This window comes from Cuculus canorus, chromosome 2 (assembly GCF_017976375.1).
Source record: "Cuculus canorus isolate bCucCan1 chromosome 2, bCucCan1.pri, whole genome shotgun sequence".
Lineage (NCBI taxonomy): Eukaryota > Metazoa > Chordata > Aves > Cuculiformes > Cuculidae > Cuculus > Cuculus canorus.
Genome location: NC_071402.1, coordinates 101987230 through 101998756, shown reverse-complemented (window position 1 = coordinate 101998756; position 11527 = coordinate 101987230). Strand labels below are relative to the sequence as shown.

Sequence of the window (11527 nt, the reverse complement as noted above, 5' to 3'; positions counted from 1 at the left end):
CTTAAACTGTTGGCCTGCACATACAAAAGCAAGCCATGCTGCAGTCTCCTCTTTCCTATCCGTGTAACTGAAAACTTACCTCCTCTTTTTTGAGGGTTGGCAAGGAAGGTTTGCAATAGAAGGTTTATGAATTATGAATGTCATGCGTAGATGTATGCTGCGCTATAATGCCTGTGTTGTATTCTACTAACCCTAGACTAAAAGTGGCTTCAGATGATGTCAAAGGCTGTCTGGCACCAACATAATCAGTGGAAGTGGAGTAAGAGAGGTGCCAGGAGACAGTGAATTTGGGATGGTGGCAGGAGCTGCAGGCAACATACATACATACATACATACATACCTAGCACTCTCCATGGAAGTCAAAGGATTTAGGCAGAAGGAATAGGAAGCAATAACATGTTTTGTTGTAGGTATGTGGAATACTGTGCACAAAGCAGATGTAAGGAGAATGTAGTGTGTATATTGGGTTAGAAAAACAACAATCAGAAAGATGTAGATGTAATCCAAGTCATGGCATTGCCCACCACCCTGCAGTTAGTATACAGCCACTGTGTTTTGGAGTAAGGCAAGTCCAAGCATATAAACACAGGCCGTGTCATGCCACGTGGCTGCAGGGTAAAGAATTTCCTAGACTGATTTCTGTTACTGAGACAGATGTAGTAGATGATGCTTAGGAGGAAAAAACACTAACAATATTATAACTCTTTGGTTAAGCAAGAAGGGCAGGAATGTCAGGAAGACATGATGATGTAAAAACTGCATGGGAAGACGGAACATACATGAAAGGGAAATGAAGACAGGGAAAACCAGAAAGAGCTAAGAATGGAGGAATAAAGGAAGAAGGGGGAAGGAAATGAAAAGTGGGAGAATGGTGTGAAAAGCAAGAGCGTACTTCCAGGTTAATCATCTTTGTTTTATTTATTCATATGCATTTATTATATATCATTTCCTTAGTACACAGCCAACATTCTTATTTAGAGAGAAGGGAACGACAGAATACTGTGCAGGAGTGAAGTGCATGTTACTTAATCCATTACTGGCCATGTTACTGTTTTTCAGAGGTTTATGCATTTTTAAAACAGCATGCCCCAGCAGCATGAAATTCAGTATTAAAATTTTAAACAGAAGTTTTGAGTGAACTTAGGCCTCAGTCCTGCCACCTCCTTGTTCCTCTCTCTTTACAAGCTCAGTCTGCTGTGATTGGAACAGAAGATTTTCAGGAAAATATCAGGGGAGAGTGAAATTATTAAAGGATATTTCCATGCTCCTGAAGAATATTTTCATGCTTTTCTGGATCTACTTGCAGTACTATCTATCAGTGACCATTGTTCTGTCTTTAGTGTTAAAAAGTTTCACTGTAATGCTCTTACAGAAGGGGTAGGTGGCTGTGATTCAGGAGACTGGATATCTATTCTAGCTTCTCGGTATGACAGTTAAGAATGAATTAATCACTCTGAGGCTTAGAATCCCTGGGTATAAATCAATGGATACATTTGGGAAACACATTGATATACAGTTAGGATAAGTGTTTTAGATATGCTGGATATTATTGTCATAGGAAAATAATTATTTTTCAGAACTCCTTGGGCTCTTTTGGCAGGAAATACACCACAGCCATAAGACAAATACTGTCTGTATATCTGTCTTCCCTTAACACTTAAAATATATATCACTTCACCCTTCAGTTCCTTAAAAATAATATAGTTTATGATGCAGGAGTCAAGTGTAATTCCTGAAGTAATCCTCATTTCAGAGTTGAGTGAAGTCATTCGTGGCTGTACAGTAGTCTCTGAAATCTCCCAGAATTAGAGTGAGTTGACAGCACACTTCACAGAACAGTACTTCTCACCACTTATAGGAGATTTTCAGAATGGCAACTAACAGTATGAGATGAATGGTAATAAATGAATCAAATTAACTTTGCATTTATCAGGTATAAAAAAAAAAGATTGGCAGTTCACACAGTGTATAACTAAGCTGTGCAAACTTTTGATGTAAGGAAATGTGAATTCTAAAACTTTCTGGAGATTCATGGACATATCCAGGGGAGAAAATCCCACAGTTCTGTAAAATAAACTGAGTTTTACAGTTCTGTAAAATAAACTGAGATGAGCTGAAGACCTTGTTTCTAAGTAGCTAGTTTCCTTGCCCATGTAGTAAGAGTCTACCTCTGTGCTGTGGGTGAAGAAAGATGTCACAGTCCAGAAAAGATCTTCTGCAATGAATTGTAGGGAAAAAAGTACTTTGAATTTCCTGTTCTAAGCCCTCTGACAGAAAGTAAGTTAATCTAGATGCATCTTTTTTATTATCCTTTTTCTAAAAAGCAGTTCCGTCTGAATCCCCTTACAAAAAATGATCCTGTTAATTTTCACTGTAGTATTTCCAAGAGCTGAAGTGCAGCAGAAATACTGCTACCAGAAATTCTGTGGAGTATTTAGACTGAGAGATATTTCTGACATATACATCTTATTCTTGTTGACCAAACACATAGGATGAGGAGAATTACGTGAAGAGAGCTTTACCAAGCCAGTTACTCTGAAGCATCTCCCATCAGTAAAATTTGGCAGTGCCTGCCTTAATTCCCAATGAACTTGTTAGAATGTGGTTTACTGGAAGTTTACAGAAGAGACGTCTCAGTAAAGGGCACAAACTAGGATAATTAGGAACCTGAATGCCCACTAAGTATTTATGTATTACACCTATCTACACCTTTTTATAACAAAAAATATTTTTAATAGAAATATATTTATATAAGAAGAAACTAAGATGGGTAAAATTTTTATTAATGTATATATATTAGAATGTCAGCAGTTAGACTTCAGACTAGCTATTTATCTTTTAAATTTGTAATTGTCTTTTGACAGTGATGGATGGAACTATGCTGAACCACTCCAGTTTGGACTGTAGCTCTGTTGGCCGGAGTTTCCTCATGACTACTGCAGCTCTAAGCTCCCTGAGTCACTGCATGAAGGGTGGAAGAGTCCCTGATTCTGAATCGCTCAGGTGAGCTCTTCAGTCCTCATTTTGACATAATTTCGAAATATAAATTTTGTGTATAATATGGACTCTTCATAATACTGCAGCTCATATATAACATAATATAATATAATATAATATAATATAATATAATATAATATAATATATGGACTCTTCAATATCACTTTTTTAGTTCCCCCTTCTTCTCCAATTAAACCTTAAACAGATTTTATTTTCCACAATATTTCCTCAAACCCCAGCCCATCAAATCCATGAAGCTACAATCCCTCCTAATGACTATAACCACTATTTTTTCTGCTTATGTGACCACTATAGATTTAATAAATATTTCAACTGCACCATTGTAAAAGCAGAATGGAAATGAAGTAGCAGAATTTGCCATGCCTGCTTGCAGGTCCTATGCTTTCACACCTGGTGCCTGTGGCTCTAGTTCAACCTTTCTGGTGGCAGATGTATTGGAGAAGAAGAAGGTGGAAATCTCAAGGTACAAATCTAATTCCAAGGGTGGGTCAGTGATCCATTCACCCAGCAAACAACTTCTCTCTTATCCCACCATCTGGCAAACTCTGAAAATTCTTGGCCCCTTTCTAGGGAAGAGTAGTGTTCTTCAAATTACTGCTGCTGCACCAAAGAACTTATCCAGAATTAATGGATGTTTGTTGGGATTTCTTAGGGTTTGTGACAAGCTGTAATGACGTTTTTCAAGACTCCACCCAGCTTGGTGGTTTCTCAGAATAATGGTTATTACACAGAGCCTTAATGCATGTGATCAGGGGCGCTCTAAAGAGTGAATGATTTATGAGAACTGGAATTTCTTTTACATGATGTACATTCACAGCCCAGCCTCCTTCCCATCTGTGGCAATGTATCACTAGTAAATTCAGTGGTGCTGAGGGCAGAAGATCTGCTGCTGACGGCTGGTTTTGAAAAGCTGTAGAACATGGAAACAACTAGAAAATCTTATCTTGTAATTAAACACCTACCGATGATGTTCAGAAGTGCTGTCTAAGCATTATTTTTTGTTCCCAATATGTATTTCAGATGGAGAAAACTTTTGGTGCATGTTAAACTGACCTGCTACAGGGCTTGGGATACTTTAGTAAAAATTAATATTAAAATTAATATTAAAATGTCACTTCCAGCAAGAATGTTTTCTTGCTTTAGTAATAGTTCAGGCATTTGACACAAGTTGGTTTAAAACACCACACCCACACTAATTTCACAATGTGATATAGAATCAGCTTAAATATTAATTCTGGAATGAATGAATGAATGAATGAATGATGAAAAATCAAGTGATTAGTTGTAAAATATTTTCAGGTGAACTACTAGTTTGATTAAAAATTAGTGTAGCTGCAGTGTTTTCATACAAAATATTTCTGTAGATAAGGTACTCAGCCAAAGTAGGTGGCTTCTAAATAGTAAAATTTATACTCTTGCTAACAATTTCATCTTGAAAAGCACCCTTTTAATAAGTGAGTGATATTAAATGGTGATGTTATTCAGGAAATTAAACCACTGGTTTAGCCCTTTGCACTGGGACCTGCTAGTTCGTTACGATCCTGTTATGTAAATAGACAGCAACTCTGATATGTGGCCAAGGGAGGCTCTCCCATTTTCACAAGGGTTAGGACAGATCCCCTTGCTTTCTAAGCTTCCCCTCAGAGGACAGCCTAGGTGAAGCTGGGTCTGGCCATACCCCCAGGTTTTCACAGTGGTTTACGACAAAAGGATTATATGATCTTCCTTACTCCCTCTCTACGAGGCTACTAGGTGAAGATACAGCCACCAGTCAGAGTTAGCGCCACCTGTGAGAGTCTCCTCATGAACTGTCATCCACAGGGTTAATAAGTGCTACCAGAGTGCCTCAAGGGCTGTCACCAGTGCAGTTAAACAGCTTTGCAGAGCCTGCCAGAGCCCTCCCAAGGACTTCCACTGAGGCAATTTTGCAATGCCGAAGCAATAAGTAACTTATTTAAAGCGACAGATCAAACAAGTTCAGAATTGCTGTTCGGAAATTCACTTGCTGCATTACTACTGAAACTCGAGTTACTAGTTATTTTCCTGGTAACACCTGACAAAGTTGGAGGCACAACTCTTACTAAAAAGGCCTCCCTTCTTGGACAGAAGAGAGGTCCAGACCCACCATGGTCATTTGATTCCTCCTTCCCAATAAAAGGGGTTTTCAGGTGCCAATTTTATACTTTTGTGATGCCTCTTGGTGAGGTGGGACTAAGTGAATTATTGTGTGTTCATTGGCCCTTGGCAAGGCCTGCAGTGTGTCAGAAGTGAAACTCAGCAGTTTGTCACATGTTCAGGGAAGGAAGATAAATATGTGCTTTTGGGGTTGCTTCTCTTTTAACTGAAGCAGCATCAGGCCTTGAGGGCTCCACCTTGCCCCAGGTGTCACTGAGGTGATTTAAGCATTAGACTATCACCATCTGTCTTACAAGATAAAGTTGTTCAAGTTGAACTGCTCGCTTTTGTGAACTCACTGTGACTTCGGTGTTTGCCTCCTCTTGCAAGACTGGCCTAGACAAGTCTGGCTTGCCCATTGTGCCACAGATCCTATTAAGAAAAGCACTCAGACACTGTAAAGTATTGCTTAAAAATGCCATTTATTAGAGCTAAAACTGTAAAGAAGGAGAGGACTGGAAAGTCTGAGCTGAGCAGCAAAACCCAGGCATCTGAAGAGGGCTCATCGTGCGGATCTTGTCCATGGAAAGGTTACTCCATTTTGGTCATGCAAGATTTTACAGCATTTTCTTAAGACAAATCAGCTCTAGTAATCACTTTAAATAAAAGATATGTTCACAAGAGAACTTCTGTCTGCAGTTTTAGGTAAAGGCAAGGATGTGCAAGTGGCACAGCATCTAATGTCAAGTCAGAGTTGCCTGCAGGCTTCTCTGCTGCAATGACCTGGATAAGGTGACTCCACAGCCACAGGACAAATGCAGCAGAGGACAGACCTGCACCTCCCTGTGTGAACTACTAGCAACACCATTTCAAGAATCCAAGACAATGATGTTGATGGTCTCTATGAAAATTAAACCAGTTTGTATATGCAGAACTGAGAGTACGAGAGTATAATGGTACATGATAAATTTCTTTAAGTTGCAAATATACAACCAGATTTTGACACTGCCTTTGGTTATCCAAGGCTGCTGTAAATAGATAGCATTCATCTTATGTCAGTGGAGTTATAATGATAAACACCAGCTAGAGATCTAGCCTTTCAGGCTTCTTCATCACATACGTACACTAATGAAAAACTGAAGCAGTAAGAGTCCTTTGAATTGGCATTATCTGTGTTTTCACAAGAGCTTAAAGCTTAAAGTAGGAGCAAAATTGAAATATACACACTCTCATAATGTATTATAATTTATTCTGTTATTGCTCGTTCAACTCTGCTTCTTTTTGGTAAACTCCATACCCGGAAGGGAGGGAAGATGCAAGAATTGGATGATTGCAGGATCTGCATGGGTTCGTGTGCAAAGACAATAACCTGCCTTTGGACATGAAGACTCTTGCTGCAGTACTCTGATCATTTTTTTGCTTCTCTGATGTTTTTCCTTTCTGGGAAGGAAGAGATTTTCCTGTTGCTCAGGCTTTAAACAATGAGCTTTTCTGCAGTCTGAGGGAGGTGAGGTTTTAGAAGGGTCATAAGCTGTCTCCTCTCATAAGGTGTAGGAAGCTGAATAACAGAATCCTTAGGGATCGCCTATGGCAGTACTTGCTACAGCCTTACAAGCTACGTGCAGAAAGCACTTTCACTTGTAATGCAGAAAGTTAAGGTCTTTTGGGAAAAGATATTCCTCTTTGGGAGTTTGTCTATCTCGGAGAGTAAAAACTGTTCAACATCTTGCTTGTAAAGCAATCGTTGAGAGCAGATTTTGACACATACTACAAAGCTATGTATGGGATAAGAAACGATGTTGACATGCTGAGTAGACTCATCTGGCCTTAGCTGGTCGGTAGCAAACTGGCATATTGCACCTGCAAATCTCTCTTCATCCTGAGAATTTACTGCTGCTATAACCTCCCTGCAGCACAGAAACAGACCTTTTTTCCCAGCAGTTCTCGGTGGATCACAGTCACGTCTCTCCTCAGACATCATCTTTTCTAAATGAAATAAAATCTACTTGCTCCTCAGCTGAGCTAAGCTACTCACTGTAGCAATAAAATATACTTTTGAAATGGAAATCTCAGGACTTGATTCTCACTGATAAGAGGATGTTAGGTAGCCAAACTTCTTTCACTAGTTTTATGCTGAGGAATAAACACAAACTGACACGTGGAAGAGACAGGTGGTTCAGTGCAGAGTACCATGAACAGTGGATTTTGTTGATCCAAGAAGGTAACAGAAATATGGTATCCATAATATGCCGTTTTAATTATGAGGCACATATTCTGACCATAGCCTTCCAAAAAAATACCTCTCTCTAGGATTTTGCATTTCTATAGTCAAACAAAAAATGCTTAGACTATGGATTACAGATGTGGTTAAGAACAAGTATCTGTAAGTGTATGTATATAGTGCATATCAATCTATATACCATAAGCTATAACATACATTCATCCTTCCTTTCAGTATGGTTTCTACAAAGTGGAGCTTGCTGTAAAAAATTAATGTTATTTTTAAGAATATAACATGAATTTTGTTGTGGCAATAGATATGATACCTGTAGACTGACAAAATTGTAGCTGTGACTGTGAGATCACCACAACTGAAGTGGTATTGGAAAGCAGATGAAAGGATGTGGCAATTTAGGAAAACACTTTAATAGATATTCTGTCATTTGTCTCATTATCTGACATACTAGAGGGATGTGTGCCTGTGTGAACCTCATGAGGTTCAACAAGGCCAAGTGCAAGGTCCTGCTCATGGGTAGGCACAACCTCCAATATTAAAAGAAGCTGGGAGATAAGTGGGTTAAGAGCAGACTTGGTGGAGAAGGTGGATAAAAAGCTGGACATGAACTGGCAATGTGTGCTTGCAGCCCAGAAGGCCAGCTGTATTCTGGACTGCATCAAAGCAAGCATGGCTAGCAGGTCAAGGGAAGTGATTCTGTCCCTCTACTCCACTCCACACTCATAAGACGCTGCCTGGAATACTATGTCCAGCTCTGGAGCCCTCGGTACAAAAAAGTCATGGACCAGTTGGACCAGGTCCAGAGGAGGGCCACAAAAATGATCAGAAGGATCATACACCTCTGCTATGAAGGCAGGCTGATAGAGTTGGGGTTGTTCAGCTTGGAGAAGAGAAGGCTGTGGGAAGACCTTATTGCAGTCTTCCATACTTAAAGATGGGGACAAACTTCTGAGCAGGGCACGTTGTAATAAGACAAGGGGTAAAGGTTTTAAACTAAAAGGGAGTAGATTCAGATTAGATATCAGGAAGACATTTTTTAGGGTGAGAGTGGTGAAACAATGGATGTACTCTGCCTGCTAGCATGGAAGAACTCCAACAAACAGGATGGAGAATATGTGAGGTTTACAATAACTCCTGTTAATAGTGATAAAATATAAAAGCCTTTTTAATGAAACCCTTCAATTTTTATTGAGTCCAGATTAAGAGAATAACTGAAGAAAACAGATTAAACACTTCAGAAACATATTTTAAAAAAAACCAAAATGAGAACAAAAATAACCGAAAATTCCCACACACAAATAAAACACACAACTGTGGATTTTTACAAGCTACACACAAAACCACCCTTCTGTGCAGTGAGCAGGAGTCCCTATGCTCCAGTGTGACATGTTTCTTAGGAGGAAACCACAATATTTCATGCTATCTTTAGCCCTATGTAATGGCAGTACTAGCAGATGGCAGGTGCTGCCCTTAATTCCACCATTTTGTTGGGGTTTTGTCATATGAATTTACTAGTTATCTTTTGTAGAAATAACATAGCGGCTGATTGATTCACAAGCTCATGCAGTCTGTGAAAATATTGTACTGAGTGGTGAGGGCCTTAGAAATGAAATTCCTTAGATTAATACAAATGCCTAAGCCTGTGTGTGATGAAGTACATCCAAGAAGTTTAAAATGAGCAGCTTCTTCTTTAACACTTTCCTACCCACTCAAATCAAATTAAATATTAATGCAAGTGTCATGATGGGTGGTAAAAATATGTATGCTGTTTCATGTTTCTTTCTTTAGCTATGAAAAGTGTGTTTCTGGGTACCTGAAAGAAGCCTGACTACTTTATGCTCTGGTCAAGGTAAGAGGACTCTGTGAAAAGAGAAACAATGGTGCCAGCTGAGAGCATCTGAATGTATGTGGCTGAAAGGAGCTTCAAGAGACAGGGAAGGAACTTGCTGTGTATCTACAGACTTGGGCACCCTTCATTGTGGTGGAGACATGGAGCAAAGAGACACATCAGGCCCCAGAGAAAAATCAACACTTTTATGGACCTAAAGCTTATTTCTCCACCAATCTGAAGCACAATCATATGAACAGTCATGTTGCTTAATTCCTGTTGCTCTCCCTAGCATGATTTGATCTATGCCATCTAGCATGCTCCCAAGCAACATTCAAAGGATACTGTTGGTCCAAAGGCAGTGGTCCCAATAGGCAACATGGATGAAGTTTCTGTTTTGTTAGTAAGAAGAAAGTTTAACCATGTGAATGCATTTCACACTCTGCCATTTGCCACAATGGAAGAGGAAGATACAAGGTGAACTAATTGAGTAGTGAAGGCCTAATTGTGCTCTCAGCTATTGAGAAATGAGTGTGGCCAGGAAGTGCAATGCTACATATTGAAGGTGGAAGTATGGGTCTTTTTGTAGCTGGTATGTTCAAAAATCTCTGCCTGATCCAATACATATGCCCTTGAAATTTCTTATTAAAAATCAAGTAGACAAGGAAATTTAATAAAGTAAAATTAGAGCCTTTTGCATTCTTTCAAATTAGTATTGGGAATTATTGATGGAAATTTTAATTAGATGCTATAATTAGTTTGGAAAATTGCATAGTTTAAACTAGACCCATGTGTTACGTCCACTTGCCAGAGAAAGACTGAAATTGCTTCAATATTTCCTTTGTTGTAACTGGTAGTGTTTTGGCAGGCATTTGAGAGGAGAGCTCTTGCCACAGATTTTAGATTGAGAAATCACCATCTAATCTAATCTAACTTTCTGCAGCCTCACAACCTAAAATACTATACATGGCATTTATTGTTTTTGTTAGGGCCCTGAGTTCACCAGTAGGCCTTCTGGCCCTGACCAACCTCACATGAAGTCCCTCACCATGCATACCCAAGGGCCAGGGAGCCCATCATAGCTCTGCTCAGCCTGGGGCTGTTAGTTACTGCCCCACTGATACTGTAGGAGTGCTGATCTCCAGCTCAGCCACAGGCATGCTCTAAGTGATCCAAGCCCTGACTAGCAGACTGATGATATAGCTTGAGATCAGCCCTGTCCTATCACCACAAACTTGTCTGGCAACCCAGACTCTTGACCAACTCCAGCTGTCACCCTTGGCCCTTCCATGTTTTTTTCACTCTGGGGGCTGTGGGATGGGGCCCTGGCAAAAGAGACCTGTGTCCTATTGTTCACGTTTTCATGCTTGATCCTCCGATCCCTGTCCCTTAACAAGCAAGCAGCCATTGCTATGCCCTGACAATTTTCATTAGACTGCTTGTGAATCACAACATAGATTGAATTTTCCTTGCAGTTACTGCAGCACAAATCAGGAGTAATATTATAGAAGATGATGTGATTTTCACCTCTGTAAAATCAGAATGTGCTCTACATGAAATCCCAGGTGTCTAATGTTTCATTACTTGTATATCTTTCTTGTCTAGCTACCACAGGACTTATTTCTCCCTCGATACAAACACCTCAAGGAGAGGATAAGCACCATATTTCATTAAGTAATCTTTAAATGCTATGCGTTCTTTCATGCTGCATGGTGCAGAGAGAAGTAGAAAAGGAGGAAAAATTATAACGTGGCATAAACTTTGAAAGCTGAATCTTGAAATTTGAATCTTGCCTGCAGGAGATATAAGCTGATTGAGGAGCTATGTGGCCAAGTTAAGAAAGTGCAAGAGGAGGTGAGTAGACTACACAATGTCAGGGAAGACGAAAAAGAGCTTGATAGGGTGATCAGAGGGATCCTGCAGAGATGAAAGCCTAAGTCAGCCTCACATCAGTCTCACTTATACCCTAGTAACCCACTTACACAATCCATCTTTAGAGGTCCTTTCCAAGTCAAAAAATTCTGTGGTTCTATGATCATGAGAAAAAAAAACCGGTGTCTGCATTTACCAAAGCAAACATGAGTATATCTGTCTAACAGTGCAGTTTAGAATTTTATTTCATGGGATATGTACTTGATAAATTAGTCTGTTCCAAATAAGAACATCAATGAGTTTTTTTATTTTTCTTTTATCTTGATTGCCATTCTTTATAAGAGGTTCAAAAATCTTCTTTTATTGATGAAAGATCACTATTGGAAAGGCAGCTAGGGTACTTACTCTTTTTCAGCTCTCAGGAGCACTTTGTCTTCTTGTTCGCACGTTCTCTCCAT

General features: G+C 39.5%; 1 long non-coding RNA gene across 1 annotated transcript; it reads left to right on the top strand.

The window, feature by feature from the left end:
- Positions 1-2915: 2915 nt before the first annotated feature.
- LOC128851483 (uncharacterized) lies at positions 2916-10940 on the top strand. The gene is made up of 3 exons (XR_008448856.1): positions 2916-3003; positions 9158-9218; positions 10803-10940. It is a non-coding gene; the product is annotated as an uncharacterized LOC128851483 (long non-coding RNA).
- The last annotated feature ends 587 nt before the right edge of the window (positions 10941-11527 follow it).